Below are 11,303 nucleotides of genomic sequence, written 5' to 3' on the forward strand. Positions count from 1 at the left end.
CTCATCACCTGGAGCTGGAGAAACTTCCCCAGCCTGCGAATCTACCTGAAAGAAACTGTTGAAACAGAAATATATATATTACAAAGGATTAGATATCAGTAGTAGAAAGGCTTAGTTTTTTTCTTTTGCTTCCTGGCACTGTGGGGGCCTTGAGGAAGGTCAAGTCCATGATAAATACCAGGGGCACTCCGTGTATTTCTTTGGCCACCTGCACAGCAGTGGTGAGTGAAGTCAGGAGAGGTTCCGCTGGCTACAAGAACGAACAGTACAAGCAGAATGGTTTGTTTCTCACTTAGGCAACAGGTCCACCCCGGGGGAGCCCAGGCCTTCTTCCCGGTGGTCACTCGGGCAGACTGCTGCAGCCGGCACGGGCACAGCTGGCAGGGGGCCAGCCAGCAGGACCAAAGGGGCCTCACACCGGCTCTGAAGTGCTCCTGCTCAGAGTGACCCCCCGGGCCCACTCCTCAGGGTTCAGAACCAGCCACGTAGTTCCCAATAATGACGGAGGGACAGGAAGCACGATGGCCCTGCACCGTGCACCCAGGCGGGAGGACAGGCGGACGTCAGTGCGGCCCAGCGTCAGTGACCACTGCGTAATGAGGCCCGCAGAGAGCGAGAGGAGTAAGTAAAGAGGTCACTCGCGTGCAGGAAAGAGGCGGAGGTGGAAGGGAGGGAGGCAGGGGTGCGGGTGCTTCATCAGGGCGCGTTGACGCAAAGGCAGGCCTGATTGCTGGGCAGAAGCTGCTGAGGTTGATTGAGCATTCTGCCTGACGAAGGGAAGGCGAGGAACTGGCGGGGGAGAGAAGGGGAGCTTCCTGCGTGTGGGACAGAAGGACGTCTGCCGGTGCTGCTGTGAGCGAATCTTCAGTGGGGCCCGAACCCCTGTAAAGGCTGGTGTGACCCCGAATGCCTTCCACAAAGGCTGGTGGTTGTTTGAAGAAAATGGAAGGGGTGGAGTTAAACCTCTGGGAGGGAACCAGAGGAAAGATGGGGGGAGAGAGAGAGGCTAAGGGAAGTCGAGAATTCACTGGGTGCAAGCGCTTGGAGCCCTCGTAAGTCCCAGGACTTCTCGCCTAGCGAAAAGGGTGTTGAATCGCCTACAGAATGTGGCATCGGACACTCGGGACAATTTCATTTAGAACCCAAAGGCCTGACTAACTTCAGTTAGGACCTGAATGATATTTCGATATATTCAATAATAATATAGTACCTCTTTGCTTTGCTAGCCCAAAGTACGTGCCTGTTATCGGAGACCAAAGTAATTGTGAATGAGACTTTGTAGAATACTTGGTAACCAAGAGAAACTGTACATGTTTCCTATATTCATAACAAAGGAAGCATGACAATTATATGAGAGAATATTTTAAGTATATTTTACATACTCGTTTTTGCAGACTACTTCTGTTCCATAACTAAGGTAATGATATTTGTTATTTATGGCCTACTCGTACTTTGGATGAGAGAAAACTGGATCATTTTGAGTCTCAAGTACCTTTAATTTTTTTGGACACAAACCTTTAAATTCACAATGCTTTGAACTGCTAAGAAGATGTGATTATCAGCCTAGGAAATTATGCTCTAGAAGAAGAGAATAATATTCTTTAGCTAATTTTTCTCACCCATCAGGGATGTTAATCCTCTTTTTTTCTTCTTTGAAGACATGCACAGAACTGAAAAGTCTTGTTTTGGGGGCACATTAAAATACACTGTTCAATTTTCCAGAGAACTCACATTAACAAACTAAATTTTATTTCTAAAAAGATTTTTGTAAGAAGACAAGAATGTGGCTGTTTTGAAAGTGTTTAAAACATTTAATGGAGGCTGTCATCCCTGCAGCCATTCCTCTGCCGAGCGGAAGGGCCGGGCCGTCTCGCAGGAGCAGCAGGGGGACAGCCAGCGCTGCCCTGGAGGACGCTCCCTCTGCCCATGTCGGGCAAGTTGAATGGCAGTCAGGGGACCTTCCTCCTGCGCCTTCCCTCCCTCTAGTACCCTCGCTCCCACGTTCCACGTGGGAGGTTGGGGCTCAGGGCGCAGGTTCCTGCAGAGCTTCCTCAGTGACAGGCATTTCAGCTATCTCCTCCGCCTGTCCCCAACAGTTCCAGGGACCATGCTTCCTGTAAGAGTTCCACAAGGAAACAACGTTTTACTATGTGCAACTTTGGTAAGGAGATTCTAACTTTTAAACCATTTCAAACATAGAAAGCAGATGTTGCTTTATAAAAACTGATCAAGTGTCAGGCCAAACATGACACAAAATCATTGAAAAGCCAGAATGTTGAAGTCCTGTGATGTTTTTGTGTGGATGTGTAGGTCGCGTGCTTGTGCTAAAGTGCACCTGTGGGAGTGAGGAATAGGTAATTTTGGAAGCAGTATAAAGCTAATTACTAGCCCTAATTCCTAGCTCAGTACGTCACTAGTGTGCATTTAATTTAGGTCATGGACGTTCTTAATTTTTATAATTGTTTATCAAATACTTCTCACCACTAAGTTATTTCACCGTGACAGTTTCATGAAATGTATGTAGTATTTTGTGAGGGATTCATAGGAAACACCACAAATGACTAAAAATCAAAAGAGGCCAGCTTATTGGATTTTGTTAATAACTCTTTTTGTCTTACATAGACCAGAAACCTGCAGTTTGAATATGAGATGATGAGGTATAGACGTTTTGGTTCTTATGATGCTTGGTTTTCTCTGTTATTATTTTTAGAAATGTTTTAGTCATTTTTTAAAAATATTTCTCCTGTTCCTTTCTTAATTTCTTCTCCCAGTATTTCCATTCTGGTTTTTGGGAATGCTAGTACATCCTTTTCATTCTTTTTTCTCTTTAAGTTGCAGTTTGGGGAGTTTCTACTGCCAAATCTAAAAGCTCATTGGCTAATTTCCTGGCTATGTCCCCCCTGCTGATAAGCTCATCAACTGTATTTTTTACTTCTGTTAGAATTTTTTCTTTCTCACCTTTCATTTTGATTATTTCTTGACATTTCCATGTCTTTGTTTCTATGACCCATCTGTTTTTACATTTTGTCTGCTGTTTCCATTGCAATCCTTAGCCTATTAATCAGTTTCTTTTAAATTGCTGGTTTGATAATTCTGACATTTCTGCTATTTATGAGTCTTGTTGTGATGGTTGATTTATCTCATCAAATCATGGTTGTTGTTGTTGGTGGTGGTCTTTTAGCATACCTCACCACTCTGCTGAAACCACCCACAATGTCTCAGGTAAAAGGAACTGATGTAGATAGAACTTTGTCTACATCAGGTTTATGTTCACCTGACTAGGAGGTAGTGTGACGTCTGAAATACTCATCCAAGTTGCAAAGTACACTCTGAAACCTAGTGGCCACGCTCTCAAGAACTTTGTTTAAAAGTTCTTTCTTAGAAGAGACCAGTACTCTTCTGCCCATTGAGTGAAGGCAGCCCACACTTTTTATACCATAATGTCATCCATGGTATCATGAAACTACGATTTGTTTCCATGTTCTTCCCTTTACATAACGGCGTCACTTATGTTGCAGCGTGAATAAGTACTTCATTGCTTTCTGTTGCTAAATAATATCCCATTGCGTGAATATGACAGCATTTTATTTACCTGTTTGTCAATTGAAAGGTGTTTGGGTTGTTTCCAAGTCTTAGCTATTATGTACGCCTGAACAGTGCTGCCCTGAACATCGTGCCTATGTTTTTGCATGGACATAGTGTCCCATTGTCTTGGATGTATATTTTTCGGTGGAACTGCTGGGTCCCATGGAAACTCGATAGTTCACCTTTTAAGAAGCTGCCAGGCACTTTTCGAAAGTTGCCGTACTGTCTTATGTTAATACTAGCCACGGGTAAGGGCTCCAGTTTCTCCGCATCCTTACCAACACACTATTTTTTGTTTTTGCAAAAGTTTCTTTCTTTTTCCTTCCCTGGAATACAATCTCCATTTATACTAATTCCTTTTTTCTTTTCAGAGGGCCACGATTCATCCTTCAATGCTTAGTTTAAATGTTATTTCCTCAGGAATTTGTTTCTGACACAATATTAGGTGTCTTTATATATTTATTAAAATGCATTCTAATTAGTGGTCTCACTCCAGGCCACACTCTGGTTCTGTGAAGCATTTTGACATTTTTTTTTTTTTTACTGTTGAATCTGAGCATCTGGAACAATACCTAATACCTAAGAGATGCCCCCAAACATTCACTAGTATTTAAAAGATTTGTTCTTGGAATAAAACAAGCGCCGAGTGTGTACGCGTTGGGTCTTCTCCCCGCGCAGGTCAGAAATGCCCCTTTGCCATCTCTCATCTGCACGTTGTGTGCGTCTCAGTGCCGCCCTGCCTTTGAAATGGCCTTGAAGGTTTCCTCTGCCTCCAGGAGTTGAGCAGTGATGACGTCCATGTCTGTGTTGTCATAGCCGGTGGCTGTTCAAGACAGAGGAGACGTACCACTTTGCACAGGCGTCTCACAGAGGATTTTCATGTCAGTGTGTCAGGGTTTAGCTGTGGTCAGAGATGCGTAGGGCAGGTGCCGGGAACCCAGACTACAGAAGGCAACTTAAATGACCTAACTGGGCCCAATAATAACTGGGACCTTCAGTGTTTGTTGTTGTCACAAAGCCTTACATCTGTGATGACCATATACAAAGAAAAGGTAGATCAGTTTTTCCCGGGACTCTCCTATGTCATGCATGTTACTGTCCTCTCGGCGAGTTTATTGTACAGAGTGACTCAAAAGTGAGTTTACAGTTCTGAGCACACAAAACACAGAGCTCACTCTCCTATTATTATCCATTAAAACTTGTATTGTTTTCCATAGGAACAACTGTAAATGATTTTTGTACTTTCCCCTTCATTTTTGAACACTAACACTTTATGGCATAGAAAGATGTAATTGTCCTCAGTGCACATATGCGTCAGGAAACACAGAGAAGGATACAAAACAGTTCATTGGCAGGAGAAGGCAGGAGCGAAGCAAGAGGCGGCCCCTCCTGATTCCGAGGGCGGGTGGAGTCCAGCCTTTGCCAGGTCTGCTGAACGTGTTTCGGGAATTTTCCTAAAGACCACAGCCTCCCACACTGCCTTTGTTTTATTCATTCTTTGTTTAGTCACCCTCATCATAGTTTATGGCTAAAATAACTTCCCCTTCGATTAAAAATAAATCGTTCTTCTTTGATTGAAAGAGGATTAAATCCTAATTTTGTCAGTCGTTTGTGTCTATTAGCATATTTGAAATGAAAGAACAGCGTATGCTCCTTTCTTTGATATTGTAAAAGGTAATTAGATGATTTGCTTAGAAATTACTTTTCAGAATTAACTCGCTTTGTGATTATTATTTTTCCCCCTGGCAGGACGTAACTGGTTTAATGCCCTGCCAGGGCCTTTGGCAACAACATAGAAATTCCACGGTGGGATGCGCTGTGTTTGCCCAAGTAGAACTTGAGAAGTTATAGGGACAGATACATACATTTCTGAAAACTGACCTTTTGTGAAAAATCTCTCTTTAAATCACATTCCTTGTTCACACGCAGGAAAGCTGGGTTAGGGCAGCTGCCGTGTGCCGGGCCATTCCCTCCCCTGCTGGGGGCTGGTGGGTATAACGCTTGTCCTTACAGAAATCTCAGGTTGGTGTAGCTGCTCTTTTGTGGTTGTGACATTGCCACTGTGACTCACACACCGAACCTTCTTGACCCGGCCGCCTGTGGTCCCCCTTGTCTCCCCCCAAGACACGTGAAGTTCCAGGGTCAAAGCTAAGGAGGAGAAAGGAACCCCTCTCTGTGTGGGAGCAGATGCACCCGGTTCCCGTGGGGGGCGGGTAGCCACGCTGAGCCCAGCCCTCACCAAGCCCAGCCTCGGGAAGTCAGTGCGGGCCCTGGGGGCTGTCCCCCCGGGGGGGGGGGCAGTGCTGTGCACGTGTCCGGGCGCTCACGTGTGTTGTCAGCATGTTGGCTTCCACAGCACAGCGTCGTGAAGCCGATGGGACCAGGGTCTCCCCTTCAGAGTGGGGGGGCAGCCCTAAAACCACAGTCTTCCTCGCATCCCCCGCCCCCCGGGCTGGCTTCCAGGTCCACACATACACTTCTAGTGAAGTCCACGTGGCTTCTCGTCTGCGTTTTCCTTCGGGGCCCGTTTCCGACTCTAACTCTTTAGCATAATTCAAAATACACTATGTGAGCATGTAAAAGATTTATGGGTTTGGATGGGAGTCAGAAGGAAATCTTAGCGTTATTTACCTTCTCGCTTTAATACTTATTATTGACTGCCAAGGAAAGGTGTGGGTGACATTTGAAGTACGGTTAACTGATTTGGAAGGAGCTTTTTTTTTTTTAATAGAATTCTAAAAGCTTTTAAAAGGATGGGTGGGCTTCACACAGCAGGTGGGGGATGGCAGCTGCTCGGGCAGAACACGAACGCGCACGTCAGACGCCTCCGCGTACACAGGCTTCGACAACAACGTGTGTTGGGTCTGTTCGAAGTCGACGCGGGTGAGATTACTGATGCCTGCTCTCGCCTCCTGTTTTTCCTTTTCAAGTTCTGGTTACATTTCTTCTGTAGATTCATGTTAATATAAGGCTATTTTAGGTAAAATTGAAAGTTTGAATTTAAAATTCGAAATAGTTGTAGTTTGAAATGTTTCAAACTGGGGTACTTCTCATCGGTCATTTTTGATCAGGAAAGTAGTGAGCAGGGGACATTCTAATGGGAACAACTTGGTATTTGAATTTGGACCTGACTTCTAATCACATAGCATCCACTATCACCTTCAAGTAGTTAAAACGGGGGTGGGTATTTAAAATAGTTTTCAGTATAAAGTCTTTTTTTATTATGTTTTTAAGATAATATTTAATTAAATCAAAATTGTGATATTTACTATAAGATTTGAAGTTATTAGGAATATTTTAATAGTTCGTTTTTTATTTTATTTCTATTACCAAGTATCCCCCATCATCTCTTCCACCTCCACCCACCCCTCCCCCCACATCACCACACTGTCATCGTGTCCACAACTCCATTTTCTTTACTTTTTTTAAAAAAAATTTTATTTATTTATTTTTAGACACAGGAGAAGGAAAGGAGAAAGAGAGACAGACATGTGCCCTGACTGGGAATTGAACCAGTGACATTTTGGTTCGCAGGCCTGTGCCCAAACCACTGAGCTACACCAGCCAGGGCCTCTATTTTCTTTTTTTTACTGGATTTCCCCACCCCGTCCACCCCCTCCCCCGGAGCTGTCAGCCTGAAAAAGTCAATTTCTGCTTTCCATTTCAGACATTTACTCATTCATTGAAACATTTTCAATTTCTGCTCTGAAGGAGACCCCATGTTGGAGACCAACAGGAATAAACTGTAGTGAGACTCTTCAAAGAGCCGTTTATCTAGCAAGGGTGACAGGAGGTCAAATAACAGCAACAACCACAAAGGGAAACTTTGTAAAGAAGTAATTGCATCAGAATGTGATCGATGCGTTTTTAGAATTGAGAGCATTTCCAAAAGTCAGGAGTTGAAGCGCAGAAAGGGGCAGAACCCTGTACTTAGCTTGAGAAATGTCTGTTATTTCTACAAAAGAGACAGGAAGTTTCACAGAACGACACGAGCCAAGACTTGGGGAACAGACTGGACAGACAGAGCACAGCTTGGTTTTCAGTCCAAAGTGAGGGAGCAGGTTTGAGAACAGTGGGGGAAGGATATGAGAGTTACACCAACATGTTGCAAACACGAAGTCTAGAGCCGTCAGGAAGGCCAGACACTCAAAGTAAAATTCTTGATGACAAAATAAAAGTCTCCCTGTGCTAAGTGCTGTGAGCCCTGAACAAAGTGGATGTTAAGTATCAACTGGGTAAATGTTTTATCTCCTTTAACTCTTCAGATATTTAAATAAAGAGTGATTTTTTAATTTTATTTTATGGATGCGAACACTTATGAGTAAACAGCAGTTAGCCCCTTGGACACACCCATACAACAATGAAGTCTTAGGACAGAGATGTAAACTCAGCTTTATGATATTGTAGTTTGTATACTTATGATGATGACACATTCCTTTGTAGACCAGGAGAAACTCCAGTTCCATAACATGTCAGGCTCGAAGCTGCACTGCCGTATAAAGCAGAGAAAAATGACGTATCAACGCCAGTGTCAGGTCCACTACAAGAGTGGCCAAATGCAGAGAAGGTCATCTGACTAACCTGAGGCTGACCGCTCACCTGATAATTACAGCCGCACTCGGCGGTGGGGGTGGTGAGCTCAACAGGGGCTTCCAACAGTCGCGGTTGTTACAACCGATGTTCACACCGTCTCCCTTACGTGAATTAATTTGCATAGAAATCAAAGTTTGAATCATTATTCTGAAAAGAGCCCTCCTTACCTGGGTAATTCAGGCTTCCCTTAACTAATCTGTTAGAATCTACCTGATGCAAACCTATTCATCTATTCTGACTCATGACTTTGAAAAGACAACAAAGGCTACGTTAAAGTGAATGCAACCCCTGCCCCCATTTAACCCCTGCCCCCTCTACACAGATGTCATTAATTTAAATTCAGTTACCAATAACCCAGTCCAACATGTATGTAGTTCTGCTGACATAGCTCAGATATATTGTATATTAAATAGAAGCATGCGTGTTTTATGTTAAATGGGCTACTCAGTGAATTCTGTGCCTGGGGAAATCTTAGTTCTGAATGCTCAGCTTACAGGTGAAATACTGAAATATAAACCAACATACTCTATCCTGAACTCCCTACCTCCACCACATTAAAAAAAATAAAGATACTGTATATGTTTAAACTTTCAGACTGCAGTTGCCTGCAGGTAACAAACTGTGGAAAACAATACCACAGGGGGACTAACATAGTGTCCTGTGTCTCCTAGTGGCCAGACCAAAATTTGGTCACAAGATTAAAAAAATATGTTAGGTTGTACTTTAGTTTACTATCTTACTTGAAATGATGAAACCATAATCAACTGTGAGTCTGAAGCCTGTTGAAATGAATTTGAAAACGATGCCTACACAATGTCAGTTAATGTTCATTTCTAGTGCTGATCACTGCCTCACACTTTAATAGACGCAGAGAGATATTTGATCTGATGAAGTCACTACAAATTAGGTCTGTTCTTAAATAGGATGCTATGGCAGTAATTTGGATAAGGGTGAGTCTATAAATAGGAACATTAAAACGTCTTTTGTTAATACTAATCTTCTTTTGTATTTGCAAAGTGTGCTTTCTTCAAGAGGCTTAAAGCGCTTTTTAAAATTATCTTTGTACTGCTTCACACTGACTGTGAAAAATGAAAGATCTCCCTTCTCAACAGTCACTGCAGAATTTTCTCTGTGGGGATAAATGATCTGACATTGAATAAATAGCTCCCCCAGATCTGATGCTACTTTTGTGTGCCTCAAAGTGTGCAGTCAGGTCAATGGTCCCATTGAACTTTGCACGGGTCTGCAATCATCTGCTGTATTTGATTAATTTCAGGGGTAACATTTAAAAAGGAAGAGTCGATCATGTTTAATTTATCATTTCAAGTATCCCCAGCACGTCTTACATGTTCATGAAATATAATGGTTGCTCAATAAATATTTAATACCTGAAATAATATCAGATGGTGGCTATATAAATGCCACATAAAGGGTTGGGAGATTGAAAGAAATTTTTACTGTGGCATGACAAACTCCCGCAAATGTATCAGTGGGTCAGGAATCTGGGTAGGGTCTCACTGGGCTGAAATCAAAGCGTCGGCTAGGGCTGTGCAGCCAGGAGAGTGGCTATGTCATCGAATGCACAGGTTACGCCCCCATTCAAGGCTGGGTGACCATGCAAGGCCTGTGCACCAGGCAGTGAGAATCCTGCAAAAACTTGAGTGGCCATCTTAGAATTCTGCCACCCACCACGAACAAGTGTGTGTCCACGCACAAGCACACGCACAGGCCAAGGCAAGGGACACCCTCATTTAACTATTGTTACTCTTTCTTCACTGTTCTCTTCTTTTAGGAGCAGGGACAGGAAAAGAGGATCCACATTTTTTTATTTGCATGTGGTTCAGCTTGGACATTGACGTGTTTCCTGCAATAATGGCTAGTGTGTATTCAGTGCATGCATTGTTGCCAGGTATTCACCTATGTTCTTCGGATACGCTCGTTCATTCATTCATTCCTCCAGAAGTTGGGTAAGGGGGTACCACTATTGATATCATTTTTATAGTTGAAAAAGAGGTACAGAAAGGTTAAATTGCCAGTGTCAAAACACTGGTTAAGTGGCAATGTAGAATATTAAGCTTCACATGTATCATACCCTCAGTAAATGTAGTCATTCAGTCGATTGCTAATGAGTATTATCAGACAAGACAATGGAACATAGAACTGAAAGGATGTAAATACGTACATTTGCTTCAATGCTCTGTTGCTGCCTCAGTTGGCGTCTTCCTGGGGGAGGGCAAAACCAACCTGGGAGAGAACTTCTGGTTCAGGGTGACTTCTATGCGGCAGTGCTCCTTGGTAATGCTGGATCATGTTTCTCTGTATATTGACTAAGCAAACTCAGGGAGGGGAAGGATAAAATCTGAGAATAACCCAGACTGCTGACACAGAAGCAAACCACACTGGGTGAGGGCTGCAGCATTCAGCGTTTAGGAAAGACGGGCAGGGATGAGAAGCCTTCAGCCCAAGTTTTCAGTGTCATAATCTGACTCGGAGCCCATGGCAAAGAAGCTAATGCAAATCGTGCAGAAGGTGCTTTTCTTCTCTCCAAGCCTGATTTTTGGCTCTTCCAAAGGGAACATGGGCCCTGTCTGTCCTCTCCGGTCATAGGATTGTGCCTGCTTCCAGTCTCCTAGCACCGTGTCCCCCGGCCCCAAGTACAGACTGCCCCCCTCCCCAACACACTTGTTTTCATCTCAGCGGAGACCACAAAGCCCAGTAAGTGGCTGGGGATCCGGACTCCGCATCAGGGCAGCTCCGGTGCGTGGAGGCAGCCGTGGAAGGAGAGAGGGAGGCAAACAGGCCTTGTGAGCTCCAACACTGGGAGCCAAACGCCACACAGAGGAACTCAGAGGGGCACACGTGAGCCATGTGTGTGCTTCTTTAAGGCGTCGCCACGGTTCAGATCAGCCGAGAAACAGGATCCTGTCTCCGAATGAATACTTTATAGAGGATCCTTCATAAAATGCCAGGAAAGGCTTGTGCGTGCACCGTAGGGTTGCAGAAAATCAGACTTTGCAATCAAGACACATGGAGAATTGTTCCTCTTACTTGAAGGGAACCAGGCTTGACTGACCCTGAGCGACTGTGGTTCCACGTCACTCTTACTGAAATAAGTCGGTTTTCAG

The sequence above is a fragment of the Artibeus jamaicensis genome, unplaced genomic scaffold, assembly GCF_021234435.1.
Source record: "Artibeus jamaicensis isolate MK-2021 breed Jamaican fruit bat unplaced genomic scaffold, CSHL_Jam_final contig_467, whole genome shotgun sequence".
NCBI classification, from domain to species: domain Eukaryota; kingdom Metazoa; phylum Chordata; class Mammalia; order Chiroptera; family Phyllostomidae; genus Artibeus; species Artibeus jamaicensis.